This window comes from Macaca nemestrina, chromosome 12 (assembly GCF_043159975.1).
Source record: "Macaca nemestrina isolate mMacNem1 chromosome 12, mMacNem.hap1, whole genome shotgun sequence".
Taxonomy (NCBI): domain Eukaryota; kingdom Metazoa; phylum Chordata; class Mammalia; order Primates; family Cercopithecidae; genus Macaca; species Macaca nemestrina.
The window spans coordinates 116039372-116051694 of NC_092136.1; the positions used below are offsets into that span (position 1 = coordinate 116039372).

General features: G+C 46.7%; 1 long non-coding RNA gene across 1 annotated transcript in view; it reads right to left on the bottom strand.

The window, feature by feature from the left end:
* The window catches only part of LOC105476451 (uncharacterized), a 588325-nt gene that overhangs the window by 111223 nt on the left and 464779 nt on the right, over positions 1-12323 (bottom strand). The window lies entirely within an intron of this gene.

The window sequence follows — 12323 nt, forward strand, 5'->3', positions numbered from 1 at the left end:
AGATCGAGACCATCCTGGCACGGTGAAACCCCGTCTCTACTAAAAAATACAAAAAACTAGCCGGGCGAGGTGGCGGGCACCTGTAGTCCCAGCTACTCGGGAGGCTGAGGCAGGAGAATGGCGTAAACCCAGGAGGCCGAGCTTGCAGTGAGCTGAGATCTGGCCACTGCACTCCAGCCTGGGCGACAGAGCGACTCCGTCTCAAAAAAAAAAAAAAAAAAAAAAAAAAAGAACTTGATACATGTAAGCTGCTATGCTCTTAGTTAGCATTTATTACCTGGCAGGGCGGAGCAGTGGGGAGGGGCTCAGGAAGTCTGCTGAATGATCACTTTCATTAGGCCACGTCTTTTTAATTTTTCCAAGACCTAGGAATAAGTGAATGAATGAATGAATGAATGATCACTGCGCATGACAGTATGAGGGACACAAAGACCCCAAGGCATGGTTTGTGCCCCACAGCACTTATACTCTGGGGAGAGAAACATTCATCACAGAGAGAATGTTTGGTGGCCCGGATCACAGATGGCCACTAGAACCAGCGGTTCTGAGGGGGGAGGGACCAGATACCTGAGGTTTGGGAGGGTCCAGACACCCCCCCACCACCACCATCAGCTCTTTAGGGAGCACTTAGGGACACTGAGGCCCAAAGGGCCACCATGCAAAAGAGCAGGGTACTAAAAATCACTCCATTTACTCTAAATTCACCCTTCTAAGGTTCTACTTAGAGTTAAGATTTCCTAGGTCGGCCGGGCGCGGTGGCTCACGCCTGTAATCCCAACACTTTGGGAGGCCGAGGCGGGCGGATCACGAAGTCAGGAGATCGAGACCATCCTGGCTAACACAGTGAAACCCCGTCTCTACTAAAAACACAAAAAATTAGCCGGGCGTGGTGGCAGGCACCTGTAGTCCCAGCTACTCGGGAGGCTGAAGCAGGGGAATGGCGTGAATCCAGGAGGTAGAGCTTGCAGTAAGCAGAGATTGCACCACTGCACTCCAGCCTGGGCGATGAGTAAGACTCCATCTCAAAAAAAAAAAAAAAAAAAAAAAGACTTCCTAGGTCACTTTGATCCCTGGGTATTAACCAATGGATCATTTAGTGTTAGTGGCTAGGGATTTGGAAAAAATCATAAAGCCATGGCTTCATTTTTTTTTTATTTAGAACTACAGGAGCTTTAGAAACCAACTAACATAACTCCCTCATTTTATAGAAAGGAAAACTAAAGCTCAGAGAGATAAATGGCCTTCCTAAGTCTTCTGAGCTCCTCTCCCAAATGTGTCCTTGAGAGTTTGTCATTGTATCCTTAGCCCCATTGTTGGTGAGGAAAAACAGGGATAATTTTCCCAGTTTTAGGGGATTGAAATAAAGAATTGACACCAAGATTGATGAAATGCCTCATCCAGTCACACTACAGACCAGTAACAGAACTAGTCAAACTGGGGGTTCTGACCCCCAGGCAGGTCTCTCCCCAAAAGATCACCTGCTCCCCTCCCTGTCCAACCCCAACTGACCCCTACTGTCAGAAAGACCCAGATTCTATGATCTGTCCATCTGCAGCCTTCCTCCCAGTGTGAGCTGAGCACTGTGCAGGCCAAGATGCTCCTGCTGGGGTGGAGGGAGAGCCCCTACCCTGAGCTCCTGGCCAGAGCTGGCCCTCCACAGCCGCTCTGTCAGCTGCCCCTCTCAGCAGAACACACCACAGCCCAAGAAGGAGCCTCAAGTGTCAGGGAGGCTCCAAGCTGGTATCAAGAGGATTTTCATAAACACAACTGTCTGTGTCTGGGCAGCCATGTGGAAAGTTGCAATATAACCCACTGATGTCATGTGGCAGGGGAAACAAGATTTCCAGAGGCAGCGTGCTGCTCTCCCAACCTCCGTGTGGAGCAGAATCCCAGACAGGCTTCTGAAAGAAAGGGAAGAAAAAACCCAGCAACAAATTGCAAAACAAAACCTCGGTTCCAAGGTCTTGAGAGGAGGGGAGGGAAGAAGATGGGGAGTATCTGGAGTCTCCAGAGAGTATGCTGGGTTGGGACCCCTGGATCTCCCTCCAGGGCTCCATTAGAAAGGCATGGACAGCCTGGGGTGGAGGAGCTAGAGTGCACTCACCTTCTCTGCCATCTAACACCTCAGATCCCTGCACTTTCAGAAAGCACCTTGGTCTTCCTCTTATCTCAGGCAGGATCTGTTCCTAGCTTGGACCAGACACCCACTCTCCTAGTCTTTCAGGACTCTAGCTTTCAGATTTCTACACCCCATTCTACCAGCAATTCTGGGCTAACATTTAAAGTCCAAGCAAATTCATCCTTCTGCAATTTAAACATAGTTCTGTTCCTCTAGAGAAGTGGGACCCTGGCAGAAGAGGGGAGTGGTATGGAGGTGTGAGGGGATGTCTTTCACCTCCTCTGCTGCTGTCTTGTAGGATATCACTTCATTTCTCCCATCTCTGCTGGCTGGGTCATTTAACTTCTCTGGGCTACAGTTCTCTCATTTTGAAAATGGAAAAGAAGGGAATATACATTTAAGGTTCCTTTTAGCTCAAGAAACCTATTATTTTATGGTTGTTTACAGGTAAGGAGCAGTAGAGTAACACAGATTACATAAAGAATATTTTGTGGCTTTATTAATGTGTCATGGGAGCTTTTAAATTATAAAAGTAATCATTCTAATTGCAGAAAACTTGGAAACCAAGAGTAAACACTTAAAAAAAAACAAAACACCTATTTCCCAAGTACAACCCAGAGATAATCTCCATTAACCTTTTGGAATGTGTTATTTTAGCCTTTAGTCTTTGTATAACCATATATCCATATATTTTTAAAGAAAAATATTATACTATAGTAATACTCTGCAGTCTGTACTTTAATCACTTTGAATTGCATAACTATTTTCTTACATCAAAATCCTTCTATAATATGGCATTTTCTTATATTTATACTTTTTCTCATGATTTTTAATATTCAGGTAAATCACAAATGAGAAGAGATGCAAATGGTCAATAAACATAAAAACCATTAAGTATCAACAATAATCAAAGACAAGAAAAGAGATATTGTTTTTACATATCAGATTAGCAAAGATTCTTTTAAAGAGCTGACAAAAATCTAGTTTGTTACCTAGATCAAGAAATGGACACTCTTTTGCAGGGCTGAAGGGTAAGAACCTATCTATCTGGAAGACAGTTTTATGTACCAAAATATGAAATATGCATGATTGTTTACTTAGCAGTTCTATTTCTAAGAATTTACCTCATGGGAATAATTGCTTAAGTATGAAAAAATGTAACTACGAGAATGTTTGTTGAAGCATTATTTATAGTAGCAAAATTTTAGTGACAACCTAAATGTCAATCAATAGGAAAATGCTTCAGAAAGCATGACACATACAAACAGCAAAATAGTATGCAATCATTAAAAATGATAATGTAGCTTTGTACTTATCGACTTGGAAAGATGTCTTTGACATTTTGTGGAGTAAAAAAAAAAAAAATCAGATAACAGAATAGCATGCAAAGTCTGAACCCATTTATGTAAAGTCATATGCACAAATCTGTAGGTGTCTTACAGAAAGAAATGCCTGAAGCATTGCTGGCTCCAGATAGGAGGGGCTTAAAGGCTGCAATCTGGTTAGAACTAGGGAGGGGGAGTGGGAGTGGGGAGAGGATTTGGGGTCTCACTTTGAAGCTGCATTTGCTAACCAACCAATCAAGTTTTTTTTTTTTTCTTAGAATGCATGTTCATTTAGGATGGCGTGGAGGGACACTGATGCAGATTATGAATACCTCCACCTGCCAACAGATGTTAACCAAAATGTTAATAATGATTATCTCTTGCTGGGGGCAGTGGCTCACGCCTGTAATCCCAGCACTTTGGGAGGCCGAGGCGGGCGGATCACGAGGTCAGGAGATCGAGACCATCCTGGCGAACACGGTGAAACCTCGTCTCTACTAAAAATACAAAAAAAAAAAAACTAGCAGGGCATGGCGGCGGGCGTCTGTAGTCCCAGCCACTCGAGAGGCTGAAGCAAGAGAATGGCGTGAACCCGGGAGGCGGAGCTTGCAGTGAGCTGAGATCCCGCCACCGCACCCCAGCCTGGGCGACTGAGCAAGACTCCGTCTCAAAAAAAATAATAATAATAATAATTATCTCTTAGAGGTAGAATTTGGGATATTGTAATGTCCTCTTTGAACTTTTAGTTATTATTTAACTATTTTACACAATATTTTGTAATATTTGTTGTTAGGGAAGGCTCACAGTACTGGTTTGTATGTTGTTTTGTTGTTGGTGGTTTTTGTTTTACAATATCCTGATGGCCTATATTTCCGCATCCTGCCTGTCAACCTCTGCAATCTGATTAGCTTTTCTCACCTTGCAGTTCCCCTTCCTCCCAGAACTTCAGTTCTCTCCTTCTGGGTTTGGGGTATCTGGGTCACTGCAAACCTACAGGAAGCTCCATACTGAGAGCCTATCTGCATCACAATCCCCACACCTGCCTCCCACCACCACTGTCAGAAGGATGGTGTCCAAAACTCTTCTCTCTGGGCTGACTAAGGGCACTTCCTAGGCTTTGGTTCTTGCTCCCTCACCTCCCTCTGCCACCTTCTTTCAGATTTTCCCCTTGGATTCTGATTCTACCACTAAGCTCTCATCAGACACCGAAGTTCCTGTGATCAATTCTGCTCCCGACCTCAACTCTGTTAATCCTGACAATACCCAACCTGGCATCTGGCCTTGCTTTGTCTTTCATCTTTGGCTTTGCTGCACCCTAGCAGTTTCAGGTCACCCCCCACTGCCCTAGGTGTGACTATGCTTTATCCTACTTGATCCAACAGTTCAAAAAACATCTATTGAGTGCTCATTATGTGCAAGGCCCCTGGGCTGGGTCTTGTGGACATAGAAACTGTGACTCTAGGTCTCTACCCTCGTGGGGAGCTCAGTCTGTCAGAGGAGACTGAGAGATGGCTACTACGCTGGCAGCTGACACTGAGAGTTTCTTATCGCCAGACACTGTTTTAAATACTTTGTGTGTATTACCTTATTTAACCCTCACAATAACCCTATGAAGTAAGTACTATTATTATATACATTTTAAAGACAAGGAAACTGAGGCATAGAGAATAACTTCTCCAAGGTCACAGTGAACTAAATGGCAGATCAGGGATTGGAACTCCTGACTCTCAGACTCTTGGCTTCTTGCATGAGACCCAGACATATAGCCAGCTTCCTCTTTACTGCTCACCAATCCAACATTTTTCTTCTATCTGTGTTCTGGTGGGACTTAGACCCAGCATCTATTCTCAGTGGCCAATGCCTGTCAGGCTGGCCTCCAATCCTGTGTCCACCTGGACTGAACTAGAAGGCCCTGACTCTATGCCATTTCAGACCTAGCAGCCCAAGTGCCTGGTCCCCATCCCAGTGCACAGTGTTGGACCTGGAGCTTCCCACTTGGGTCAGGACTTCCTCCCAATGTTCCATGGGCCTTCAACTGGGGAAAGGGCTCATGAACAGTCCCCCATGGTCCTTCTGCTTCCATGGGCAGGACATGTTTTCTGCAAAAAAGGTGTTCCAGAAATGCTTGGTTCAAACTAAAGGTTTGTAAATTGAATCCTATTCAGAATATAGGAATAGCCAGGTAATGATACAGTAGCACTGAGTGTTTATTATATACCAGGCACTTGGCTTGTAACATTCACTTAACTCTGTAAGGCAGGTACCGTTTTTATTATCCCCGTATAATCAACGAAGAAACCAAGCCCAGGGAGTTAACAGACTTGCCCAAGGTCACACAGTTAAAAAGTAGCAGAGCTGACTCCTGGCCTGGCGTTTGTCTAAAGACATCACTCTGGTGTGTCTTCTCAAAGTAGTACTCAGTGAATCCTTAGGCAAACAATCTCTTGGAGATACAAATTTTCCAAGTTCCAGTTTCTAACTTTTGTCAAAGAAAGAAAGACCTCATTTCCTTGGCTGTATCCTCAGCCTCTGGGCTGGGGTGAGAGGCCGTCTATGAGCCCTGTTGGATGATGTGTAGGGAAGACAGGAAAGGGTGCTCACAACCATCCTCCAGAAGTGGGGACTCTAGAGCTTCCCCTTCCTCCACTGCAGAATGAGCATGGATGTTGCTCATGCGCATGCATATTTGTGCACATACACACAGACACAGACATGCACGTGCACACACATGTGTGCTTTTCCAGTCTAGCTCAGGACTGCTCCTTTGGCCAGAGCAGCTGCCTGGGCACATAGGCCTGAGCCACTGGGAGCCTGGGCAATTGAGAGCAAGGCAGCTGAATAAAAGCAGCTAATACTATATCTATGATATGCAGCTTTGGTTGTCATAAACACTGCAGCTGAATATTCCCGTGGGGACCTCCTAATGGAGGAGATGGATACACTCCAGAACAACCCCAGGGGCTTCACACGCAGCTCTGACTAAACTCCCTATAAAATCAATCCTGCCTTTCCACCAGTTGTGACAGGGTGTTCTAATATTAATCCACTCTCCTTGTCAGTCAGCTCCCCCAACAAAAGCTTTAATGATCTTTAACCAGGCATAATAAACACTACACATTCAAGCAGAGAATGCCCGGGCCGGGGAGCCCCCGCCCCTCACAACCTCCGTTTGGAGGCTCAAAGGGGACAAAGGAGACCCTGCTGGCCCCTTCAAGCCACCGTCCTCTCTCCTTGCAGGATGGGCTATGGAGGACAGTCCCCAGGGAGGACAGGCTGGCTGGGTGGAGGGTGAGCGACTGGCCCTCGGCCCCGTGCACAGGTTGCAGAAGCCGGGTCTCCGCAGGATCCCGGCAGCTGCCGATCTGGACAGACTCCCTGGATGCTGATTGTGCCGGGCAGCCCTGCTTCTGCAACTCTGCCTCTTACTCCTTTATCTTGAGCATCTCCTCTGTGCTTCTGACAGCTCCCTTTTCTCTAGAAGGAAACTGGGTCTGAATGGAGGATCTAGCAGCCAGGGGAAGAAGCAGGGGTGCCCGGGTTTAGCTTCTGTGCTTATCCCTCTTGGCACCCCAAACCAGCACGCCAGGAGCTTGCACCCTCTCTCTGCTCTCTCTGCTCCCCCCACCTCCTCCGTCCTTAGACCCTCTATGCCTGCCAGGGGCCCCAGAGAGGGGTAGATCTGGCATCAGACAGAGTGGCAGGCAATGGTGGGGATGGACAGAGAGGTGGTCCCTGGGGTGAGGACCCTGGAGTGAGCTTGGGACCCTGGAGTGATGAAATACATGGGAGGATGACTTCTACCTCCAAATCCATCTCTGCATCTTCCCTCCACTGACTTTGGGAAGGCTCCCAGGGCTTCTCTCTCACACATGAACCTATTTAGGAGGCCACAGTACAAGCTGTCTGGTCTGAACCTCCCAGCAAACTCCCTCAGGTGACAGCAAGCTCAGAGCCTTGAGTTTGGCCTCTGACTTCAGAAAACAACCCAAACCAGCCTGAGACTTTTTTTTTTTTTTTTTTTGAGACAGAATCTTGCACTGTTGCCCAGGCTGGAGTGCAATGGTGCCATCTTAGCTCACTGCAACCTCCGCCTCCCGGGTTCAAGCTATTCTCCCGCCTCAGCCTCCCGAGTAGCTGGAATTACAGTTGCCCGCCACCATGCCTGGCTAATTTTTTGTATTTTTAGTAGAGACAGGGTTTCACCATGTTGGCCAGGATGGTGTCTACCTCTTGACCTCGTGATCTGCCCACTTCGACCTCCCAAAGTGCTGGGATTACAGGCGTGAGCCACCATGCTCGGCCCAGCCTGAGGTATCTAATGTAGCATACTTGCTGCTCTGGCCCACAGAGGGGCAGCTCAGCAGGGCTCAGAGGCCTCCCTGGTAGTGTCCAGCTTTTCCTGCACCCCTGCGGGCCCCAGAGAGCTGCAAAATGCCTGGAGAAGACAGAAGTAATTTCACTCTTTCAATAAAACTTAGTTTAATTTTTTTCACATTACAAATGAACATATTTTGCTTACAAACACGGACAAAAATACAAAAATTAGCCTGACGTGGTGGCTGATGCCTTTAGTCCCAGTCACTTGGGGAGCTGAAGCGGAGGATCACTTGAGTCTGGGAAGTCGAGGCTGCAGTGAGCCAAGATCGTGCCACTGCACTCATGCCAGCCTGGGTGACAAAGTGAGACCCAGTGTCAAAAAAAAAAAAAGACAATATAAAAGGTAGAAGGGGAGGTCATAACCTATATCAACCACTGTTAATATTTAAATGCATTTCTTTCCAATTTTTTTTTAAAAGGCTTGAATCAGGACTTTGCCTTTGGACTTGTACCAGAGACCAGTACATGGTCTTTTGCAAGAGATCCCCTTCATAGGGGAAGGAGGGATTCGAGCTCATTACTTTGGGGGTGATCAGGGCACCTTCCTTAACTCCTGTGCCTCCATTTTCTCAACTACAAGAAGGAGATCATAACAGTACTGATCTTATAAGGTGATCATAAGAATTAAATGTGTTTCCTATACAAAAAGTACTTAGAACAGTGTCCCACATATAGTATATATGAAATAAATGTGGTGGTGCTATTACTGATAATATTATTACAACTATTGCTACTATCTTCCCCAAGAGGAACGGGGGTAGGGACCATTCACCCTCCCTGCGGCAACTGTGGCTTCTAGGTGGTAGCCTAAGCACCCAGCTGTGTAATAAGCAGGCAGGACAGTGCTCAAGAGAGGATGTTACTCTGGAAGGACAGAAGGCTAAACACCACCAATCCAGGACTCTGACTTTGCTGGGGTGAAAAGAGAAGAGGCATGACTACCCACCCCCAGAAAGCTCTTATGCCCCTCTAGCTCTGTGCCGGTGCCTCTGTGGCAAGCAGCTGCTCCTCTCTCTATCTTGTCCCTGTACAGATCAGGAATCCAACACCTCCCTCTTTTCCTCTGTAGCCAGCCCAGGCTGCAGATTGCCTCTATCGCTGAGGTCCAGTGGGCTCCTCTAATAGCCAGGGCTGGCATATGAAGGACACCTACTTGCCCTTTAAGCTTTCTGACTTCAAGCATCAGATGATCAGAACATCCCTGGAAGGAGCCTCAGAGAGCCTTGGGATCTAATGATAATCACAGCTCATACTGAATCAGCACTTACTATGTGTCAAGCCCTTTGCTAACTTCTTTCCATATATTATCTCATTTAATCCTCACAACAAGACTATGAAGTGAGGAACCATCATGATCTCCATTTCACAGATGAAACCATGGCTCAGAGTGATGGAGTCATCTGCCCAGGATTGACGCCTGCTATATCTGTTACGGAGGCGACTTGAACTTCACCATGGAAAGGCTGTCCTTTGTTCTGGAAAACATTGCTATGGACCTTTTCGTTTCCTACCGCTATTCATCTAGGGGAAGCCTGATGCCATTGTTAACCTGAATGCTGAAAAATAAAGTGTTTATTTTGATTATGTAAGCTGGGTATATCTTTTATCTGAAACATAAGAAAAGACAAATGAGAAGGAGAAGAAACGGAAACCCAGAGAGGACAAGTCACTTTCCCTGACCACACAGAGCTAGAAACAGAACCCAAATCTCCCCAATCTTATGCTCTTTCTAGGACTTCCTGCTTCTCCTCTGTCCTCTTCCAGAGGACAGAAGCCAGAGACCATGTCGCACACTTCTCTGGTATTTGCCACGCAGTATCCAGACCAGCCTGGGGCTCACAGTAGGTGCACATTCAGTCCCAGATAGCAAATTGAGGTTAACCCTCTGCAGGAGAGCTAGCAGCACACACCGAGTTGTAGATCCATGCTTCTACCTGTCATGGGTGGAACCAAGCTCGTTGCCAGCCTGAGCCCAGCCTAATGCCATAATTCTGGAAAGCTGAGTCTCCATTCTATGGCCCCTGTTTCTCCACCTTCAACAGTCCACCTGCTCTTTCTCCTCCTTTTCTCCTTCCCTTTCCTCCCCCTAAAAACACTGCACATTCCCAACCCAAGAAGGTGTCCCCCGAGAGGCTAATATTGTACAAAAAAAAAATCCCAGAGAGGGAGAGCTGATTGGATTTTTGGCGATGCTGGTGCCTGATTTCCTCTGGGCCTTGCCTAATTTCTCCCATTCGGAGGCTGGGGACTTCTTTCCCACTGCCTAACAGTGACTGCTTCAGCCTGAGCTGTCCCTGGGACCACAGACTAGAGTCAGGCAGCTCGGACAGGCTTCTTCTAGCAGTGGCATGTCTGGATGGTGGTAACTGTGCATTTTTATTGAGGAAGCAAGTTAATGGGCATGTAAAACATACACAACTTGTCAGCCCGTTAGCTGCTGCCATTGCCACTCCTGCCTCAGGCTCAACTAAATTGCTCATTCACTTGCTCTCTTCCTCCCTCTCCTCGTCTTGTGTTTTTTTTTTTTTCTCTCTCTCATTTTGCTTAGGGTCTCTTTCTCTCCTTCCAACCTGCACCTCCCTCCCTCGCTGAACAGCTAAAGAGTTCCTGGGAACATTTTTATTTATTTATTTTTAGTGATTTTCCTGGGCATCTAGTTCCAGAAATATCTCAGCCTTGGAAGTTCAGCCGCTTCTGCTAAGTTAATGCTTTGTCTTCTGTCCCTTAACAGGAGGCCAAGGTCCAAGGACAGCAGCAGCGCAGAACGAGCTTCAGCCCAACAAAAGCGGGGTACGTAGCTTGGGAGAATTTTCCAGATGCCGATGCCACTGTCTACATGGACACACCTTTGGTTGCACACCCTTCCTCAACTGTCCGCATTGGCAGCCACACTGGCAGTGTGCACCCACTCTCGACAATCACAGTCCTACACATATGCTCATGACTGTCCATTTCCACAAGCACACTCTCCATCGCTTACATACCCCAGTAGCCAATGCCTGCTTGCACACTTCCAGTGCACATGCACCTCTCACAGCCCATGCACACATCCCAGATACACTCAGCCTCAACAAGCCATGTCTGCAATGCACACGCTGGCATACACATCCACCATAGGCAGCCCATGTCTGTATGCATACCCGCAACATACATATTCCCTGTGTATATTCTCCCCAAATCCCCACATCTGTTGAATATTTACATAAACCATCACTCCCACCAGCCCATCTGCAATTAGGTCTTTAATGTATAGTTCATGTATATTTGTATACACCTCAAGTACACATGCATGCTATATCCTATTCTGCATACTTATACCCCATAAACATAAACCCTTAACCCCCATTTGTATGTCTCATATAAACATCCCACAATATTTTATTGTCTGCATGTTAACATCATATGTATCCACCTAAGACCCCAATTCTGGGCCCATGATCATATTTTAACATCTTCTCATCTGCATGCACATTTCAAATGGACACCCCCAAATACCATATCTACATGTACATGCGCATATGCCCGGCAGTAACACCATGTCTGCTTACATACACCCAACTCAGGGACTTGCACCTAAACCTGCTATTTCCACATGCAAATGTAGCCATGTATTGATATGATTCCCTCTAATAGACCACAGCGCTATTGAATACCCACTCTCAATTCAATTTAATTAAACTAAACACTTTAACTAAATCTAAACTAGACTATGAACCCTTACTAAGGATCAGACCTTGTGATAAGTGCTGGAAAGTTGCAAATGAAGAAGAGCAGCTCTTACCCTCAAGGAGATCCCCAATCGGGAAGAAAAATTGAGACACTTACAACAGAATGTGATGCGCTCAGTGACAGAAGTATGTACGCATCCAAGCACACACCTTCCGTAGCTCCAAATTTACAGGAACACTCTACATGCACATCTTAGACATGCAAAAGGGGACAGCCAAATTCACAAGCACACATATCCCTACTCTGTGCCCACATCCCACAGTTTTAACCATGATCCGTTGCTTTAGTTAAGGCACGGTGGCTTACAGTGTCCCCTGTCAGGATCTTCCCCAGGTAATGCTAGAGCTGCCACTAGGGCCAGGATGTTCACGTCCAGCCATGGTTGCTGCTTGGATGGAATTTACACTCTTGGGCTGCACGCTGAGTACCAAGTCCAGCAGTGACAGGCCCTCAGGTATAGGGAGTGATCTCCCCAGTAGTCACCCAGCTTCATTCTCAGCCTGACCTCATACAAGTCACAGGCCTTGCAGTTAACCTTTTTGTTTGCTTGCTATGGAGGTTGCTGTTGCCACAATGGGGCCAAGGGGTCTCTCCTGCTCACTCTTCCTCAGTTGAGTGGTTGGCACTAAGAGCTCTCTGATATGGTTATTTTCAAAAGCAAATCAAATTCTGGACTAAATTCCTAGAACTTCGGCCGGGCACGGTGGCTCACACCTGTAATCCCAGCACTTTCGGAGACCAAGGTGGGCGGATCACGAGGTCAGAAGATCGAG